Source organism: Crinia signifera, chromosome 8 (assembly GCF_055691185.1).
Source record: "Crinia signifera chromosome 8, ASM5569118v1, whole genome shotgun sequence".
Classification (NCBI taxonomy): Eukaryota; Metazoa; Chordata; class Amphibia; order Anura; family Myobatrachidae; genus Crinia; species Crinia signifera.
In genome coordinates this window covers 65,076,669-65,094,568 of record NC_139224.1, presented here as the reverse complement: position 1 = coordinate 65,094,568, position 17,900 = coordinate 65,076,669, and the positions used below count along the sequence as shown (strand labels likewise).

The 17,900-nt window shown below is 43.6% G+C and overlaps 27 non-coding genes across 27 annotated transcripts; all 27 read left to right on the top strand.

Annotated features, from left to right (window-relative positions):
* Window positions 1–9: 9 nt before the first annotated feature.
* LOC146033037 (5S ribosomal RNA) lies at window positions 10–128 on the top strand. Its single transcript, XR_014458448.1, has one exon. It is a non-coding gene; the product is annotated as a 5S ribosomal RNA (ribosomal RNA).
* Window positions 129–473: 345 nt separating this feature from the next.
* Window positions 474–592, top strand: LOC146033567 (5S ribosomal RNA). The gene has a single exon (XR_014458976.1). It is a non-coding gene; the product is annotated as a 5S ribosomal RNA (ribosomal RNA).
* A 345-nt stretch (window positions 593–937) lies between these two features.
* Window positions 938–1,056, top strand: LOC146032870 (5S ribosomal RNA). The gene has a single exon (XR_014458284.1). It is a non-coding gene; the product is annotated as a 5S ribosomal RNA (ribosomal RNA).
* Window positions 1,057–1,400: 344 nt separating this feature from the next.
* Window positions 1,401–1,519, top strand: LOC146033256 (5S ribosomal RNA). Its single transcript, XR_014458665.1, has one exon. It is a non-coding gene; the product is annotated as a 5S ribosomal RNA (ribosomal RNA).
* A 345-nt stretch (window positions 1,520–1,864) lies between these two features.
* On the top strand, window positions 1,865–1,983 carry LOC146033036 (5S ribosomal RNA). The gene has a single exon (XR_014458446.1). It is a non-coding gene; the product is annotated as a 5S ribosomal RNA (ribosomal RNA).
* Window positions 1,984–2,328: 345 nt separating this feature from the next.
* LOC146030975 (5S ribosomal RNA) lies at window positions 2,329–2,447 on the top strand. The gene has a single exon (XR_014456455.1). It is a non-coding gene; the product is annotated as a 5S ribosomal RNA (ribosomal RNA).
* Window positions 2,448–2,792: 345 nt separating this feature from the next.
* LOC146032869 (5S ribosomal RNA) lies at window positions 2,793–2,911 on the top strand. Its single transcript, XR_014458283.1, has one exon. It is a non-coding gene; the product is annotated as a 5S ribosomal RNA (ribosomal RNA).
* Window positions 2,912–3,256: 345 nt separating this feature from the next.
* On the top strand, window positions 3,257–3,375 carry LOC146032252 (5S ribosomal RNA). The gene has a single exon (XR_014457696.1). It is a non-coding gene; the product is annotated as a 5S ribosomal RNA (ribosomal RNA).
* A 345-nt stretch (window positions 3,376–3,720) lies between these two features.
* Window positions 3,721–3,839, top strand: LOC146032867 (5S ribosomal RNA). The gene has a single exon (XR_014458282.1). It is a non-coding gene; the product is annotated as a 5S ribosomal RNA (ribosomal RNA).
* A 345-nt stretch (window positions 3,840–4,184) lies between these two features.
* On the top strand, window positions 4,185–4,303 carry LOC146030670 (5S ribosomal RNA). The gene has a single exon (XR_014456161.1). It is a non-coding gene; the product is annotated as a 5S ribosomal RNA (ribosomal RNA).
* Window positions 4,304–4,648: 345 nt separating this feature from the next.
* Window positions 4,649–4,767, top strand: LOC146030669 (5S ribosomal RNA). Its single transcript, XR_014456160.1, has one exon. It is a non-coding gene; the product is annotated as a 5S ribosomal RNA (ribosomal RNA).
* A 345-nt stretch (window positions 4,768–5,112) lies between these two features.
* On the top strand, window positions 5,113–5,231 carry LOC146033201 (5S ribosomal RNA). The gene has a single exon (XR_014458610.1). It is a non-coding gene; the product is annotated as a 5S ribosomal RNA (ribosomal RNA).
* A 1,572-nt stretch (window positions 5,232–6,803) lies between these two features.
* Window positions 6,804–6,922, top strand: LOC146032241 (5S ribosomal RNA). Its single transcript, XR_014457685.1, has one exon. It is a non-coding gene; the product is annotated as a 5S ribosomal RNA (ribosomal RNA).
* Window positions 6,923–7,267: 345 nt separating this feature from the next.
* On the top strand, window positions 7,268–7,386 carry LOC146033499 (5S ribosomal RNA). The gene has a single exon (XR_014458907.1). It is a non-coding gene; the product is annotated as a 5S ribosomal RNA (ribosomal RNA).
* Window positions 7,387–7,731: 345 nt separating this feature from the next.
* Window positions 7,732–7,850, top strand: LOC146032717 (5S ribosomal RNA). Its single transcript, XR_014458139.1, has one exon. It is a non-coding gene; the product is annotated as a 5S ribosomal RNA (ribosomal RNA).
* A 345-nt stretch (window positions 7,851–8,195) lies between these two features.
* LOC146030576 (5S ribosomal RNA) lies at window positions 8,196–8,314 on the top strand. Its single transcript, XR_014456066.1, has one exon. It is a non-coding gene; the product is annotated as a 5S ribosomal RNA (ribosomal RNA).
* A 345-nt stretch (window positions 8,315–8,659) lies between these two features.
* LOC146031807 (5S ribosomal RNA) lies at window positions 8,660–8,778 on the top strand. Its single transcript, XR_014457260.1, has one exon. It is a non-coding gene; the product is annotated as a 5S ribosomal RNA (ribosomal RNA).
* Window positions 8,779–9,120: 342 nt separating this feature from the next.
* LOC146032425 (5S ribosomal RNA) lies at window positions 9,121–9,239 on the top strand. The gene has a single exon (XR_014457861.1). It is a non-coding gene; the product is annotated as a 5S ribosomal RNA (ribosomal RNA).
* Window positions 9,240–10,198: 959 nt separating this feature from the next.
* On the top strand, window positions 10,199–10,317 carry LOC146033220 (5S ribosomal RNA). The gene has a single exon (XR_014458629.1). It is a non-coding gene; the product is annotated as a 5S ribosomal RNA (ribosomal RNA).
* Window positions 10,318–10,662: 345 nt separating this feature from the next.
* Window positions 10,663–10,781, top strand: LOC146033498 (5S ribosomal RNA). The gene has a single exon (XR_014458906.1). It is a non-coding gene; the product is annotated as a 5S ribosomal RNA (ribosomal RNA).
* Window positions 10,782–11,126: 345 nt separating this feature from the next.
* LOC146032716 (5S ribosomal RNA) lies at window positions 11,127–11,245 on the top strand. The gene has a single exon (XR_014458138.1). It is a non-coding gene; the product is annotated as a 5S ribosomal RNA (ribosomal RNA).
* A 345-nt stretch (window positions 11,246–11,590) lies between these two features.
* Window positions 11,591–11,709, top strand: LOC146030575 (5S ribosomal RNA). Its single transcript, XR_014456065.1, has one exon. It is a non-coding gene; the product is annotated as a 5S ribosomal RNA (ribosomal RNA).
* Window positions 11,710–12,054: 345 nt separating this feature from the next.
* On the top strand, window positions 12,055–12,173 carry LOC146031806 (5S ribosomal RNA). The gene has a single exon (XR_014457259.1). It is a non-coding gene; the product is annotated as a 5S ribosomal RNA (ribosomal RNA).
* Window positions 12,174–12,515: 342 nt separating this feature from the next.
* Window positions 12,516–12,634, top strand: LOC146032424 (5S ribosomal RNA). Its single transcript, XR_014457860.1, has one exon. It is a non-coding gene; the product is annotated as a 5S ribosomal RNA (ribosomal RNA).
* A 345-nt stretch (window positions 12,635–12,979) lies between these two features.
* On the top strand, window positions 12,980–13,098 carry LOC146032866 (5S ribosomal RNA). Its single transcript, XR_014458281.1, has one exon. It is a non-coding gene; the product is annotated as a 5S ribosomal RNA (ribosomal RNA).
* A 1,566-nt stretch (window positions 13,099–14,664) lies between these two features.
* LOC146033159 (5S ribosomal RNA) lies at window positions 14,665–14,783 on the top strand. The gene has a single exon (XR_014458570.1). It is a non-coding gene; the product is annotated as a 5S ribosomal RNA (ribosomal RNA).
* A 345-nt stretch (window positions 14,784–15,128) lies between these two features.
* LOC146033140 (5S ribosomal RNA) lies at window positions 15,129–15,247 on the top strand. Its single transcript, XR_014458551.1, has one exon. It is a non-coding gene; the product is annotated as a 5S ribosomal RNA (ribosomal RNA).
* The last annotated feature ends 2,653 nt before the right edge of the window (window positions 15,248–17,900 follow it).

The window sequence follows — 17,900 nt, the reverse complement described above, 5'->3', positions numbered from 1 at the left end:
CTGTATCTCACCTACAGCCATACCACATTGGATACGCCCAATCTTGTTTGATCTTGGAAGCTAAGCAGTGTTGGGCCTGGTTAGTACTTAGGTGGGAGACCACATGGGAACACCAGGTGCTGTAGGTTTTTTACTATTACTGGCAAATTGTTTTGATTCTCTAGCTATTTAAATTGGAAACTTTTTCTTTTTATTGCCGATACAGACATTTGGGAGAGGTCAAACAGACACAATAGCCATCACCTAAAGACTTACCACACTGTTTCGGCCCAATTCCAACTGCTTTTGGCAGCTAAACAGTGTTGAGCCTCTTTAGTAGATTAATTTGAGACCACCTGCTTATATCATGTCATGTAGGTCTTTTTACATTACCAACACATGATTTTTTTCAGTAAGCCAATACAGTTAGGAAACTTTTTTATTAACTTACCTGGTTATAGAAGTAGAAGAGGGCAAAAAAGTGCCTGTATCTCACCTACAGCCATACCACATTGGATATGCCCAATCTCGTCTGATCTTGGAAGCTAAGCAGTGTTGGGCCTGGTTAGTACTTGGGTGGGAGACCATATGGGAACACCAGGTGCTGTAGCTTTTTTCCCATTACTGGCAAATTGTTTTTATTCTCTAGCTATTTAAATTGGAAACTTTTTCTTTTTATTGCCGATACAGACATCTGGGAGAGGTCAAACAGACACAATAGTCATCACCTAAAGACTTACCACACTGTTTCGGCCCAATTCCAACTGCTTTTGGCAGCTAAACAGTGTTGAGCCTCTTTAGTAGATTAATTTGAGACCACCTGCTTATATCATGTCATGTAGGTCTTTTAACATTACCAACACATAATTTTTTTCAGTAAGCCAATACATTTAGGAAACTTTTTTATTAACTTACCTGGTTATAGAAGTAGAAGAGGGCAAAAAAGTGCCTGTATCTCACCTACAGCCATACCACATTGGATATGCCTAATCTCGTCTGATCTTGGAAGCTAAGCAGTGTTGGGCCTGGTTAGTACTTGGGTGGGAGACCATATGGGAACACCAGGTGCTGTAGGTTTTTTCCCATTACTGGCAAATTGTTTTTATTCTCTAGCTATTTAATTGGAAACTTTTTCTTTTTATTGCCGATACAGACATTTGGGAGAGGTCAAACAGACACAATAGCCATCACCTAAAGACTTACCACACTGTTTCGGCCTAATTCCAACTGCTTTTGGCAGCTAAACAGTGTTGAGCCTCTTTAGTAGATTAATTTGAGACCACCTGCTTATATCATGTCCTGTAGGTCTTTTTACATTACCAACACATGATTTTTTTCAGTAAGACAAAACTGTTAGGAAACTTTTTTATTAACTTACCTGGTTATAGAAGTAGAAGAGGGCAAAAAAGTGCCTGTATCTCACCTACAGCCATACCACATTGGATATGCCTAATCTCGTCTGATCTTGGAAGCTAAGCAGTGTTGGGCCTGGTTAGTACTTAGGTGGGAGACCATATGGGAACACCAGGTGCTGTAGGTTTTTTCCCATTACTGGCAAATTGTTTTTATTCTCTAGCTATTTAAATTGGAAACTTTTTCTTTTTATTGCCGATACAGACATTTGGGAGAGGTCAAACAGACACAATAGCCATCACCTAAAGACTTACCACACTGTTTCGGCCCAATTCCAACTGCTTTTGGCAGCTAAACAGTGTTGAGCCTCTTTAGTAGATTAATTTGAGACCACCTGCTTATATCATGTCATGTAGGTCTTTTTACATTACCAACACATGATTTTTTTCAGTAAGCCAATACAGTTAGGAAACTTTTTTATTAACTTACCTGGTTATAGAAGTAGAAGAGGGCAAAAAAGTGCCTGTATCTCACCTACAGCCATACCACATTGGATACGCCCAATCTTGTTTGATCTTGGAAGCTAAGCAGTGTTGGGCCTGGTTAGTACTTAGGTGGGAGACCACATGGGAACACCAGGTGCTGTAGGTTTTTTACTATTACTGGCAAATTGTTTTGATTCTCTAGCTATTTAAATTGGAAACTTTTTCTTTTTATTGCCGATACAGACATTTGGGAGAGGTCAAACAGACACAATAGCCATCACCTAAAGACTTACCACACTGTTTCGGCCCAATTCCAACTGCTTTTGGCAGCTAAACAGTGTTGAGCCTCTTTAGTAGATTAATTTGAGACCACCTGCTTATATCATGTCATGTAGGTCTTTTTACATTACCAACACATGATTTTTTTCAGTAAGCCAATACAGTTAGGAAACTTTTTTATTAACTTACCTGGTTATAGAAGTAGAAGAGGGCAAAAAAGTGCCTGTATCTCACCTACAGCCATACCACATTGGATACGCCCAATCTCATCTGATCTTGGAAGCTAAGCAGTGTTGGGCCTGGTTAGTACTTAGGTGGGATACCACATGGGAACACCAGGTGCTGTAGGTTTTTTCCCATTACTGGCAAATTGTTTTGATTCTCTAGCTATTTAAATTGGAAACTTTTTCTTTTTATTGCCGATACAGACATTTGGAAGAGGTCAAACAGACACAATAGCCATCACCTAAAAACTTACCACACTGTTTCGGCCCAATTCCAACTGCTTTTGGCAGCTAAACAGTGTCGAGCCTCTTTAGTAGATTAATTTGAGACCACCTGCTTATATCATGTCCTGTAGGTCTTTTTACATTACCAACACATGATTTTTTTCAGTAAGCCAAAACAGTTAGGAAACTTTTTTATTAACTTACATGGTTATAGAAGTAGAAGAGGGCAAAAAAGTGCCTGTATCTCACCTACAGCCATACCACATTGGATATGCCTAATCTCGTCTGATCTTGGAAGCTAAGCAGTGTTGGGCCTGGTTAGTACTTGGGTGGGAGACCATATGGGAACACCAGGTGCTGTAGGTTTTTTCCTATTACTGGCAAATTGTTTTGATTCTCTAGCTATTTAAATTGGAAACTTTTTCTTTTTATTGCCGATACAGACATTTGGGAGAGGTCAAACAGACACAATAGCCATCACCTAAAGACTTACCACACTGTTTCGGCCCAATTCCAACTGCTTTTGGCAGCTAAACAGTGTTGAGCCTCTTTAGTAGATTAATTTGAGACCACCTGCTTATATCATGTCATGTAGGTCTTTTTACATTACCAACACATGATTTTTTTCAGTAAGCCAATACAGTTAGGAAACTTTTTTATTAACTTACCTGGTTATAGAAGTAGAAGAGGGCAAAAAAGTGCCTGTATCTCACCTACAGCCATACCACATTGGATACGCCCAATCTCATCTGATCTTGGAAGCTAAGCAGTGTTGGGCCTGGTTAGTACTTAGGTGGGAGACCACATGGGAACACCAGGTGCTGTAGGTTTTTTCCCATTACTGGCAAATTGTTTTGATTCTCTAGCTATTTAAATTGGAAACTTTTTCTTTTTATTGCCGATACAGACATTTGGAAGAGGTCAAACAGACACAATAGCCATCACCTAAAAACTTACCACACTGTTTCGGCCCAATTCCAACTGCTTTTGGCAGCTAAACAGTGTCGAGCCTCTTTAGTAGATTAATTTGAGACCACCTGCTTATATCATGTCCTGTAGGTCTTTTTACATTACCAACACATGATTTTTTTCAGTAAGCCAAAACAGTTAGGAAACTTTTTTATTAACTTACATGGTTATAGAAGTAGAAGAGGGCAAAAAAGTGCCTGTATCTCACCTACAGCCATACCACATTGGATATGCCTAATCTCGTCTGATCTTGGAAGCTAAGCAGTGTTGGGCCTGGTTAGTACTTGGGTGGGAGACCATATGGGAACACCAGGTGCTGTAGGTTTTTTCCCATTACTGGCAAATTGTTTTTATTCTCTAGCTATTTAAATTGGAAACTTTTTCTTTTTATTGCCGATACAGACATTTGGGAGAGGTCAAACAGACACAATAGCCATCACCTAAAGACTTACCACACTGTTTCGGCCCAATTCCAACTGCTTTTGGCAGCTAAACAGTGTTGAGCCTCTTTAGTAGATAAATTTGAGACCACCTGCTTATATCATGTCCTGTAGGTCTTTTTACATTACCAACACATGATTTTTTTCAGTAAGCCAAAACAGTTAGGAAACATTTTTATTAGCTTACCTGGTTATAGAAGTAGAAGAGGGCAAAATAGTGCATGTATCTCACCTACAGCCATACCACATTGGATACGCCCAATCTCGTCTGATCTTGGAAGCTAAGCAGTGTTGGGCCTGGTTAGTACTTGGGTGGGAGACCATATGGGAACACCAGGTGCTGTAGGTTTTTTCCCATTACTGGCAAATTGTTTTTATTCTCTAGCTATTTAAATTGGAAACTTTTTCTTTTTATTGCCGATACAGACATTTGGGAGAGGTCAAACAGACACAATAGTCATCACCTAAAGACTTACCACACTGTTTCGGCCCAATTCCAACTGCTTTTGGCAGCTAAACAGTGTTGAGCCTCTTTAGTAGATTAATTTGAGACCACCTGCTTATATCATGTCATGTAGGTCTTTTTACATTACCAACACATGATTTTTTTCAGTAAGCCAAAACAGTTAGGAAACATTTTTATTAGCTTACCTGGTTATAGAAGTAGAAGAGGGCAAAATAGTGCTTGTATCTCACCTACAGCCATACCACATTGGATACGCCCAATCTCGTCTGATCTTGGAAGCTAAGCAGTGTTGGGCCTGGTTAGTACTTGGGTGGGAGACCATATGGGAACACCAGGTGCTGTAGGTTTTTTCCCATTACTGGCAAATTGTTTTTATTCTCTAGCTATTTAAATTGGAAACTTTTTCTTTTTATTGCCGATACAGACATTTGGGAGAGGTCAAACAGACACAATAGTCATCACCTAAAGACTTACCACACTGTTTCGGCCCAATTCCAACTGCTTTTGGCAGCTAAACAGTGTTGAGCCTCTTTAGTAGATTAATTTGAGACCACCTGCTTATATCATGTCATGTAGGTCTTTTTACATTACCAACACATGATTTTTTTCAGTAAGCCAAAACAGTTAGGAAACTTTTTTATTAACTTACCTGGTTATAGAAGTAGAAGAGGGAAAAAAAGTGCCTGTATCTCACCTACAGCCATACCACATTGAATATGCCTAATCTCGTCTGATCTTGGAAGATAAGCAGTGTTGGGCCTGGTTAGTACTTGGGTGGGAGACCATATGGGAACACCAGGTGCTGTAGGTTTTTTCCCATTACTGGCAAATTGTTTTTATTTTCTAGCTATTTAAATTGGAAACTTTTTCGGTACTCTTTACCTAGAAGGGCGCCAGCAATGTTGATCGTGGGCATCGTGAGGTAAAAAATCGCGTCGGTCGCGTCGTATGCGGGCTAAAGATGCCCGGCCGCGACGCGACCGACGCGATGTCCACGATTTCCCCATTGAAAACAATGTTAAACATGGACATCGCGTCGGTCGCGTCGCGGCCGGCCATAAATGTGCACACGATGGCCGCGACGCGATGCCCACGATTTGCCATAGGAATCAATGTTAAAAGGCCCGATGGACACGATTTTCATATTAAATGGCTGAATGGACCCGATTTTACCATAGGAAACAATGTTAAATGGGCCTTAGAGCCCAAATAGTTACCCTGAACTCTGAAATGGCCCCCCCAATTGTTTACGCCACCCCACGATCAACGTCAACCCGAAGCGTGGCGAGCGCAGCGAGCCCGCGAGGGGCGTCGGTACGCGTCCTCCGACCTTTTCATACCCCCACTATCCACGTCGGCGTGGAGTTGAGAATAGAATAGTGTGGCAAGCGCAGCGAGCCACCGAGCCCGAAGCGTGGCGAGCGCAGCGAGCCCCGCGAGGGGACGCGGATACCTTCACAGGTAAACGCGTCCCTTCGCGGGCTTCACAGGTGTCCGCGTCGCCATGGACACCTGTGAAGCCCGCGAGGGGACGCGTATAGCTGTGAAGGTATCCGCGTCCCCTCGAGGGGCTCGCTGCGCTCGCCACGCTTCGGGCTCGGTGGCTCGCTGCGCTCGCCACACTATTCTATTCTCAACTCCACGCCGACGTGGATAGTAGGGCATGAAAAGGTCAGAGGACGCGTACCGCCGCCCCTCGCGGGCTCGCTGCGCTCGCCACGCTTCGGGTTGACGTTGATCGTGGGGTGGCGTAAACAATTGGGGGGGCCATTTCAGAGTTCAGGGTAACTATTTGGGCTCTAAGGCCCATTTAACATTGTTTCCTATGGCCACATCGGGTCCATTGAGGCATTTAACAGTAAAATCGCGTCGGTCGGGCCACTTAACATTGATTCCTATGGGAAATCGGGTGCATCGCGTCGCGGGCATCGCGGGTACATTTATGGCCGGCCGCGACGCGACCGACGCGATTTCCATGTTTAACATGGGTTTCAATGGGAAATCGCGGGCATCGCGTCGGTCGCGTCGCGGCCAGACATAAATGTACCCGCGATCACCACGACGGGCGCCCTTCTAGGTAAAGAGTACCACTTTTTCTTTTTATTGCCGATACAGACATTTGGGAGAGGTCAAACAGACACAATAGCCATCACCTAAAGATTTACCACACTGTTTCGGCCCAATTCCAACTGCTTTTGGCAGCTAAACAGTGTTGAGCCTCTTTAGTAGATTAATTTGAGACCACCTGCTTATATCATGTCATGTAGGTCTTTTTACATTACCAACACATGATTTTTTTCAGTAAGCCAATACAGTTAGGAAACTTTTTTATTAACTTACCTGGTTATAGAAGTAGAAGAGGGCAAAAAAGTGCCTGTATCTCACCTACAGCCATACCACATTGGATACGCCCAATCTCATCTGATCTTGGAAGCTAAGCAGTGTTGGGCCTGGTTAGTACTTAGGTGGGAGACCACATGGGAACACCAGGTGCTGTAGGTTTTTTCCCATTACTGGCAAATTGTTTTGATTCTCTAGCTATTTAAATTGGAAACTTTTTCTTTTTATTGCCGATACAGACATTTGGAAGAGGTCAAACAGACACAATAGCCATCACCTAAAAACTTACCACACTGTTTCGGCCCAATTCCAACTGCTTTTGGCAGCTAAACAGTGTCGAGCCTCTTTAGTAGATTAATTTGAGACCACCTGCTTATATCATGTCCTGTAGGTCTTTTTACATTACCAACACATGATTTTTTTCAGTAAGCCAAAACAGTTAGGAAACTTTTTTATTAACTTACCTGGTTATAGAAGTAGAAGAGGGCAAAAAAGTGCCTGTATCTCGCCTACAGCCATACCACATTGGATATGCCTAATCTCGTCTGATCTTGGAAGCTAAGCAGTGTTGGGCCTGGTTAGTACTTGGGTGGGAGACCATATGGGAACACCAGGTGCTGTAGGTTTTTTCCCATTACTGGCAAATTGTTTTTATTCTCTAGCTATTTAAATTGGAAACTTTTTCTTTTTATTGCCGATACAGACATTTGGGAGAGGTCAAACAGGCACAATAGCCATCACCTAAAGACTTACCACACTGTTTCGGCCCAATTCCAACTGCTTTTGGCAGCTAAACAGTGTTGAGCCTCTTTAGTAGATTAATTTGAGACCACCTGCTTATATCATGTCCTGTAGGTCTTTTTACATTACCAACACATGATTTTTTTCAGTAAGCCAAAACAGTTAGGAAACATTTTTATTAGCTTACCTGGTTATAGAAGTAGAAGAGGGCAAAATAGTGCCTGTATCTCACCTACAGCCATACCACATTGGATACGCCCAATCTCGTCTGATTTTGGAAGCTAAGCAGTGTTGGGCCTGGTTAGTACTTGGGTGGGAGACCATATGAGAACACCAGGTGCTGTAGGTTTTTTCCCTTTACTGGCAAATTGTTTTTATTCTCTAGCTATTTAAATTGGAAACTTTTTCTTTTTATTGCCGATACAGACATTTGGGAGAGGTCAAACAGACACAATAGTCATCACCTAAAGACTTACCACACTGTTTCGGCCCAATTCCAACTGCTTTTGGCAGCTAAACAGTGTTGAGCCTCTTTAGTAGATTAATTTGAGACCACCTGCTTATATCATGTCATGTAGGTCTTTTTACATTACCAACACATGATTTTTTTCAGTAAGCCAAAACAGTTAGGAAACTTTTTTATTAACTTACCTGGTTATAGAAGTAGAAGAGGGCAAAAAAGTGCCTGTATCTCACCTACAGCCATACCACATTGGATACGCCCAATCTCGTCTGATCTTGGAAGCTAAGCAGTGTTGGGCCTGGTTAGTACTTAGGTGGGAGACCACATGGGAACACCAGGTGCTGTAGGTTTTTTCCCATTACTGGAAAATTGTTTTGATTCTCTAGCTATTTAAATTGGAAACTTTTTCTTTTTATTGCCGATACAGACATTTGGAAGAGGTCAAACAGACACAATAGCCATCACCTAAAAACTTACCACACTGTTTCGGCCCAATTCCAACTGCTTTTGGCAGCTAAACAGTGTTGAGCCTCTTTAGTAGATTAATTTAAGACCACCTGCTTATATCATGTCCTGTAGGTCTTTTTACATTACCAACACATGATTTTTTTCAGTAAGCCAAAACTGTTAGGAAACTTTTTTATTTGTTTACCTGGTTATAGAAGTAGAAGAGGGCAAAAAAGTGCTTGCATTTCACCTACAGCCATACCACATTGGATACGCCCAATCTCGTCTGATCTTGGAAGCTAAGCAGTGTTGGGCCTGGTTAGTACTTGGGTGGGAGACCACATGGGAACACCCGGTGCTGTAGGATTTTTTCCATTACTGGCAAATTGTTTTTATTCTCTAGCTATTTAAATTGGAAACTTTTTTTTATTGCCAGTACAGACATTTGGAAGAGGTCAAACAGACACAATAGCCATCACCTAAAAACTTACCACACTGTTTAGGCCCAATTCCAACTGCTTTTGGCAGCTAAACAGTGTTGAGCCTCTTTAGTAGATTAATTTGAGACCACCTGCTTATATCATGTCCTGTAGGTCTTTTTACATTACCAACACATGATTTTTTTCAGTAAGCCAAAACAGTTAGGAAACATTTTTATTAGCTTACCTGGTTATAGAAGTAGAAGAGGGCAAAATAGTGCCTGTATCTCACCTACAGCCATACCACATTGGATACGCCCAATCTTGTCTGATCTTGGAAGCTAAGCAGTGTTGGGCCTGGTTAGTACTTGGGTGGGAGACCATATGGGAACACCAGGTGCTGTAGGTTTTTTCCCATTACTGGCAAATTGTTTTTATTCTCTAGCTATTTAAATTGGAAACTTTTTCTTTTTATTGCCGATACAGACATTTGGGAGAGGTCAAACAGACACAATAGTCATCACCTAAAGACTTACCACACTGTTTCGGCCCAATTCCAACTGCTTTTGGCAGCTAAACAGTGTTGAGCCTCTTTAGTAGAATAATTTGAGACCACCTGCTTATATCATGTCATGGAGGTCTTTTTACATTACCAACACATGATTTTTTTCAGTAAGCCAAAACAGTTAGGAAACTTTTGGTACTTATGTAGTATCTGGGCTGCCGATTTTTTGATTGTATGCCTTAAGTTAAGGCATACAATCAGATGCGATGCGATGCGATATCGCATCGCATCGCATCCGATATCGGATGCGATATCGGATGCGATGACCCGATTTTTCCATAGGAATCAATGTTAAAATGATTCCTATGGAAAAATGGGTCCTTTTCATACCCCTACTATCCAAGTGGGCATGGAGTTGGATATAAACCTGTGGCGAGCGTAGCGAGCCACCGAGCCCGAAGCGTGGCGAGCGAAGCGAGCCCCGCGAGGGGACGGTATTCGTCCCCTCGCGGGGCTCGCTTCGCTCGCCACGCTTCGGGCTCGGTGGCTCGCTACGCTCGCCACAGGTTTATATCCAACTCCATGCCCACTTGGATAGTAGGGGTATGAAAAGGACCCATTTTTCCCATTGAATTCCATGTTAAAATGGACTCAGTCCATTTTAACATTGATTCCTATGGAAAAATCGGGTCATCGCATCGCATCGCATCGCATCGAATCGCATGGTCGCATGCGATGCGATGCGATCTCCCGATCCGACCCGATTTAGAAATCGGCAGCCCAGATACTACATAAGTACCAAACTTTTTTATTAACTTACCTGGTTATAGAAGTAGAAGAGGGCAAAAAAGTGCCTGTATCTCACCTACAGCCATACCACATTGGATATGCCTAATCTCGTCTGATCTTGGAAGCTAAGCATTGTTGGGCCTGGTTAGTACTTGGGTGGGAGACCATATGGGAACACCAGGTGCTGTAGGTTTTTTCCCATTACTGGAAAATTGTTTTGATTCTCTAGCTATTTAAATTGGAAACTTTTTCTTTTTATTGCCGATACAGACATTTGGAAGAGGTCAAACAGACACAATAGCCATCACCTAAAAACTTACCACACTGTTTCGGCCCAATTCCAACTGCTTTTGGCAGCTAAACAGTGTCGAGCCTCTTTAGTAGATTAATTTGAGACCACCTGCTTATATCATGTCCTGTAGGTCTTTTTACATTACCAACACATGATTTTTTTCAGTAAGCCAAAACAGTTAGGAAACTTTTTTATTAACTTACCTGGTTATAGAAGTAGAAGAGGGCAAAAAAGTGCCTGTATCTCGCCTACAGCCATACCACATTGGATATGCCTAATCTCGTCTGATCTTGGAAGCTAAGCAGTGTTGGGCCTGGTTAGTACTTGGGTGGGAGACCATATGGGAACACCAGGTGCTGTAGGTTTTTTCCCATTACTGGCAAATTGTTTTTATTCTCTAGCTATTTAAATTGGAAACTTTTTCTTTTTATTGCCGATACAGACATTTGGGAGAGGTCAAACAGGCACAATAGCCATCACCTAAAGACTTACCACACTGTTTCGGCCCAATTCCAACTGCTTTTGGCAGCTAAACAGTGTTGAGCCTCTTTAGTAGATTAATTTGAGACCACCTGCTTATATCATGTCCTGTAGGTCTTTTTACATTACCAACACATGATTTTTTTCAGTAAGCCAAAACAGTTAGGAAACATTTTTATTAGCTTACCTGGTTATAGAAGTAGAAGAGGGCAAAATAGTGCCTGTATCTCACCTACAGCCATACCACATTGGATACGCCCAATCTCGTCTGATTTTGGAAGCTAAGCAGTGTTGGGCCTGGTTAGTACTTGGGTGGGAGACCATATGAGAACACCAGGTGCTGTAGGTTTTTTCCCTTTACTGGCAAATTGTTTTTATTCTCTAGCTATTTAAATTGGAAACTTTTTCTTTTTATTGCCGATACAGACATTTGGGAGAGGTCAAACAGACACAATAGTCATCACCTAAAGACTTACCACACTGTTTCGGCCCAATTCCAACTGCTTTTGGCAGCTAAACAGTGTTGAGCCTCTTTAGTAGATTAATTTGAGACCACCTGCTTATATCATGTCATGTAGGTCTTTTTACATTACCAACACATGATTTTTTTCAGTAAGCCAAAACAGTTAGGAAACTTTTTTATTAACTTACCTGGTTATAGAAGTAGAAGAGGGCAAAAAAGTGCCTGTATCTCACCTACAGCCATACCACATTGGATACGCCCAATCTCGTCTGATCTTGGAAGCTAAGCAGTGTTGGGCCTGGTTAGTACTTAGGTGGGAGACCACATGGGAACACCAGGTGCTGTAGGTTTTTTCCCATTACTGGAAAATTGTTTTGATTCTCTAGCTATTTAAATTGGAAACTTTTTCTTTTTATTGCCGATACAGACATTTGGAAGAGGTCAAACAGACACAATAGCCATCACCTAAAAACTTACCACACTGTTTCGGCCCAATTCCAACTGCTTTTGGCAGCTAAACAGTGTTGAGCCTCTTTAGTAGATTAATTTAAGACCACCTGCTTATATCATGTCCTGTAGGTCTTTTTACATTACCAACACATGATTTTTTTCAGTAAGCCAAAACTGTTAGGAAACTTTTTTATTTGTTTACCTGGTTATAGAAGTAGAAGAGGGCAAAAAAGTGCTTGCATTTCACCTACAGCCATACCACATTGGATACGCCCAATCTCGTCTGATCTTGGAAGCTAAGCAGTGTTGGGCCTGGTTAGTACTTGGGTGGGAGACCACATGGGAACACCCGGTGCTGTAGGATTTTTTCCATTACTGGCAAATTGTTTTTATTCTCTAGCTATTTAAATTGGAAACTTTTTTTTATTGCCAGTACAGACATTTGGAAGAGGTCAAACAGACACAATAGCCATCACCTAAAAACTTACCACACTGTTTAGGCCCAATTCCAACTGCTTTTGGCAGCTAAACAGTGTTGAGCCTCTTTAGTAGATTAATTTGAGACCACCTGCTTATATCATGTCCTGTAGGTCTTTTTACATTACCAACACATGATTTTTTTCAGTAAGCCAAAACAGTTAGGAAACATTTTTATTAGCTTACCTGGTTATAGAAGTAGAAGAGGGCAAAATAGTGCCTGTATCTCACCTACAGCCATACCACATTGGATACGCCCAATCTTGTCTGATCTTGGAAGCTAAGCAGTGTTGGGCCTGGTTAGTACTTGGGTGGGAGACCATATGGGAACACCAGGTGCTGTAGGTTTTTTCCCATTACTGGCAAATTGTTTTTATTCTCTAGCTATTTAAATTGGAAACTTTTTCTTTTTATTGCCGATACAGACATTTGGGAGAGGTCAAACAGACACAATAGTCATCACCTAAAGACTTACCACACTGTTTCGGCCCAATTCCAACTGCTTTTGGCAGCTAAACAGTGTTGAGCCTCTTTAGTAGAATAATTTGAGACCACCTGCTTATATCATGTCATGGAGGTCTTTTTACATTACCAACACATGATTTTTTTCAGTAAGCCAAAACAGTTAGGAAACTTTTTTATTAACTTACCTGGTTATAGAAGTAGAAGAGGGCAAAAAAGTGCCTGTATCTCACCTACAGCCATACCACATTGGATATGCCTAATCTCGTCTGATCTTGGAAGCTAAGCAGTGTTGGGCCTGGTTAGTACTTGGGTGGGAGACCATATGGGAACACCAGGTGCTGTAGGTTTTTTCCCATTACTGGCAAATTGTTTTTATTCTCTAGCTATTTAAATTGGAAACTTTTTCGGTACTCTTTACCTAGAAGGGCGCCAGCGATGTTGATCGTGGGCATCGTGAGGTAAAACATCGCGTCGGTCGCGTCGTATGCGGGCTAAAGATGCCCGGCCGCGACGCGACCGATGCGATGTCCACGATTTCCCCATTGAAAACAATGTTAAACATGGACATCGCGTCGGTCGCGTTGCGGCCGGCCATAAATGTGCACACGATGGCCGCGACGCGATGCCCACGATTTGCCATAGGAATCAATGTTAAAAGGCCCGATGGACACGATTTTCATGTTAAATGGCTGAATGGACCCGATTTTACCATAGGAAACAATGTTAAATGGGCCTTAGAGCCCAAATAGTTACCCTGAACTCTGAAATGGCCCCCCCAATTGTTTACGCCACCCCACGATCAACGTCAACCCGAAGCGTGGCGAGCGCAGCGAGCCCGCGAGGGTCGTCGGTACGCGTCCTCCGACCTTTTCATACCCCCACTATCCACGTCGGCGTGGAGTTGAGAATAGAATAGTGTGGCGAGCGCAGCGAGCCACCGAGCCCGAAGCGTGGCGAGCGCAGCGAGCCCCGCGAGGGGCCGCGGATACCTTCACAGGTAAACGCGTCCCTTCGCGGGCTTCACAGGTGTCCGCGTCGCCATGGACACCTGTGAAGCCCGCGAGGAGACGCGTATAGCTGTGAAGGTATCCGCGTCCCCTCGCGGGGCTCGCTGCGCTCGCCACGCTTCGGGCTCGGTGGCTCGCTGTGCTCGCCACACTATTCTATTCTCAACTCCACGCCGACGTGGATAGTAGGGCATGAAAAGGTCGGAGGACGCGTACCGCCGCCCCTCGCGGGCTCGCTGCGCTCGCCACGCTTCGGGTTGACGTTGATCGTGGGGTGGCGTAAACAATTGGGGGGGCCATTTCAAAATTCAGGGTAACTATTTGGGCTCTAAGGCCCATTTAACATTGTTTCCTATGGCCACATCGGGTCCATTGAGGCATTTAACAGTAAAATCGCGTCGGTCGGGCCACTTAACATTGATTCCTATGGGAAATCGGGTGCATCGCGTCGCGGGCATCGCGGGTACATTTATGGCCGGCCGCGACGCGACCGACGCGATTTCCATGTTTAACATGGGTTTCAATGGGAAATCGCGGGCATCGCGTCGGTCGCGTCGCGGCCAAACATAAATGTACCCGCGATCACCACGACGGGCGCCCTTCTAGGTAAAGAGTACCACTTTTTATTGCCGATACAGACATTTGGGAGAGGTCAAACAGACACAATAGCCATCACCTAAAGACTTACCACACTGTTTCGGCCCAATTCCAACTGCTTTTGGCAGCTAAACAGTGTTGAGCCTCTTTAGTAGATTAATTTGAGACCACTTGCTTATATCATGTCATGTAGGTCTTTTTACATTACCAACACATGATTTTTTTCAGTAAGCCAATACAGTTAGGAAACTTTTTTATTAACTTACCTGGTTATAGAAGTAGAAGAGGGCAAAAAAGTGCCTGTATCTCACCTACAGCCATACCACATTGGATACGCCCAATCTCGTCTGATCTTGGAAGCTAAGCAGTGTTGGGCCTGGTTAGTACTTGGGTGGGAGACCATATGGGAACACCAGGTGCTTTAGGTTTTTTCCCATTACTGGCAAATTGTTTTTATTCTCTAGCTATTTAAATTGGAAACTTTTTCTTTTTATTGCCGATACAGACATTTGGGAGAGGTCAAACAGACACAATAGCCATCACCTAAAGACTTACCACACTGTTTCGGCCCAATTCCAACTGCTTTTGGCAGCTAAACAGTGTTGAGCCTCTTTAGTAGATTAATTTGAGACCACCTGCTTATATCATGTCATGTAGGTCTTTTTACATTACCAACACATGATTTTTTTCAGTAAGCCAATACAGTTAGGAAACTTTTTTATTAACTTACCTGGTTATAGAAGTAGAAGAGGGCAAAAAAGTGCCTGTATCTCACCTACAGCCATACCACATTGGATACGCCCAATCTCGTCTGATCTTGGAAGCTAAGCAGTGTTTGGCCTGGTTAGTACTTAGGTGGGAGACCACATGGGAACACCAGGTGCTGTAGGTTTTTTCCCATTACTGGCAAATTGTTTTGATTCTCTAGCTATTTAACCCCTTCCCGACATTTGACGTACATTTACGTCATGGTCGGGAAGTACTTCCCGACACATGGCATAAATGTACGTCATGGTTTCTAACTGTCACTGCGTCTATAGACGCGGTGACAGTTAAGAGATGTCTGCTGTCCCTGACAGCAGACATCCCCCCTCGCCGCCCAGGGGGGGCAGGGGTGCCCCCCCCGGTCGGCGATCGCTGTGATTGGCTGTTCAAATCTGAACAGTCAATCACAGCGTTTCCTGTGTTACCGGCGGCTAAGCCGCTCGGTAACACAGAAAACGGTGGTGATCGGTGCAGCACCGATCACCACCGAGCGGCAGCACCCCCCTCCCACCCGCCGGGCACTCACCCGGCAGCAGCAGCAGCTCCCCCGGCTCCACCGCTACGTCCGGAGCGCACGCTGCGCTCCCCTCCTCCCCCCTCCCCCCCCGCAGCAGCAGCAGCAGCAGCATCATGCTGCTGCTGGAAAAGTTAAAAATAAAATAAAATAAAAAATAATGTGCAAATGTGTATATATATATATATATATATACACACACATATATATATATATATATATATATATATATATGTGTGTGTATATATATGTATATATATGTATATATATATATATATACACACATATATATATATATATATATATATATATGTGTGTGTGTGTGTGTGTGTGTGTGTGCGTATACCGCACCGATCACCAACGATCGCCAGCCCCCCCCCCCTCCCACCCGGCAGCCCCCCTCCCTCCCACCCACCCGGCTGCCGCAGCGCCAGCACCCCTCCCACCCCCCCGCCAGCCGCAGCGCCAGCCCCCCTCCCAAAGCTGGTGACCAAAATGGGGTCACTTGTGGGGGGGTTCCACTGTATTGGTGCTTCGGGGGTCTTGCTAATGCGACATAGCACCCGCCATTCATTCCACCACCAAAAATCACTCCTTCCCTTCTGAGTCCTGCCATGCACCCAACTGGTATTTTTTGGTCACATGTGAGGCATTGCCGTACCCGGGAGAAATTGGGGCACAGATTTTGGGGTGCTTTGTCTCCTTCATTCCTTGTGAAAATTAAAAATTTTGAGCCAGAACTGCATTTTTGTGTAAAAAATTAAATTTTTTTACACAAAAATGCAGATCTGGCTCAAAATTTTTCATTTTCACAAGGAATGAAGGAGACAAAGCACCCCAAAATCTGTGCCCCAATTTCTCCCGAGTACGGCAATGCCTCACATGTGACCAAAAAATACCAGTTGGGTGCATGGCAGGACTCAGAAGGGAAGGAGTGATTTTTGGATTTTGCAGCACAGATTCTGGTTGAATGACCCCTGAAGCACCTATACAGTGGAACCCCCCCACAAGGGACCCCATTTTGCAAACTACACCCTTCAGGGAATTCATCAGGGGGTATAGTGTACATTTCAAACCCCCAGGGGTTTCACCAACTTTGATACAACTGGGCAGTGAAAATGAAAAATTACATTTTTTTACACAAAAATGCAGTTCTGGCTCCAAATTTTTCATTTTCATAAGGTACGAAGGAGAAAAAGCACCCCAAAATCTGTGCCCCAATTTCTCCCGAGTACGGCAATGCTTCATGTGTGACCAAAAAATGGCAGGACTCAGAAGGGAAGGAGTGATATTTGGATTTTGCAGCTCAGATTCTGGTGGAATTTTGGTGGGTGCTATGTCGCTTTAGCAAGACCCCCGAAGCACCAATACAGTGGAACCCCCCCACAAGTGACCCCATTTTGCAAACTACACCCCTCAGGGAATTCATCTAGGGGTATAGCGTACATTTAAAACCCCCAGGGGTTTCACCAATTGTGGTACAACTGGGCTGTGAAAATGAAAAATTACATTTTTTTACACAAAAATGCAGTTCTGGCTCAAAATTTTTCATTTTCACAAGGAATGAAGGAGACAAAGCACCCCAAAATCTGTGCCCCAATTTCTCCCGAGTACGGCAATGCCTCACATGTGACCAAAAAATACCATTTGGGTGCATGGCAGGACTCAGCAGGGAAGGAGCGATATTTGGATTTTGCAGCACAGATTCTGGTGGAATGAATGGTGGGTGCTATGTCGCATTAGCAAGACCCCCGAAGCACCAATACAGTGGAACCCCCCCACAAGTCACCCCATTTTGCAAACTACACCCCTCAGGGAATTTATCTAGGGGTATAGTGTACATTTCAAACCCCCAGGGGTTTCACCAATTTTGATACAACTGGGCTGTGCAAATGAAAAATTACATTTTTTACACAAAAATGCAGATCTGGCTCAAAATTTTTCATTTTCACAAGGAATGAAGGAGAAAAAGCACCCCAAAATCTGTGCCCCAATTTCTCCCGAGTACGGCAATGCCTCACATGTGACCAAAAAATACCAGTTGGGTGCATGGCAGGACTCAGAAGGGAAGGAGTGATTTTTGGATTTTGCAGCACAGATTCTGGTTGAATGACCCCTGAAGCACCTATACAGTGGAACCCCCCCACAAGTGACCCCATTTTGCAAACTACACCCTTCAGGGAATTCATCAGGGGGTATAGTGTACATTTCAAACCCCCAGGGGTTTAACCAATTTTGATACAACTGAGCTGTGAAAATGAAAAAT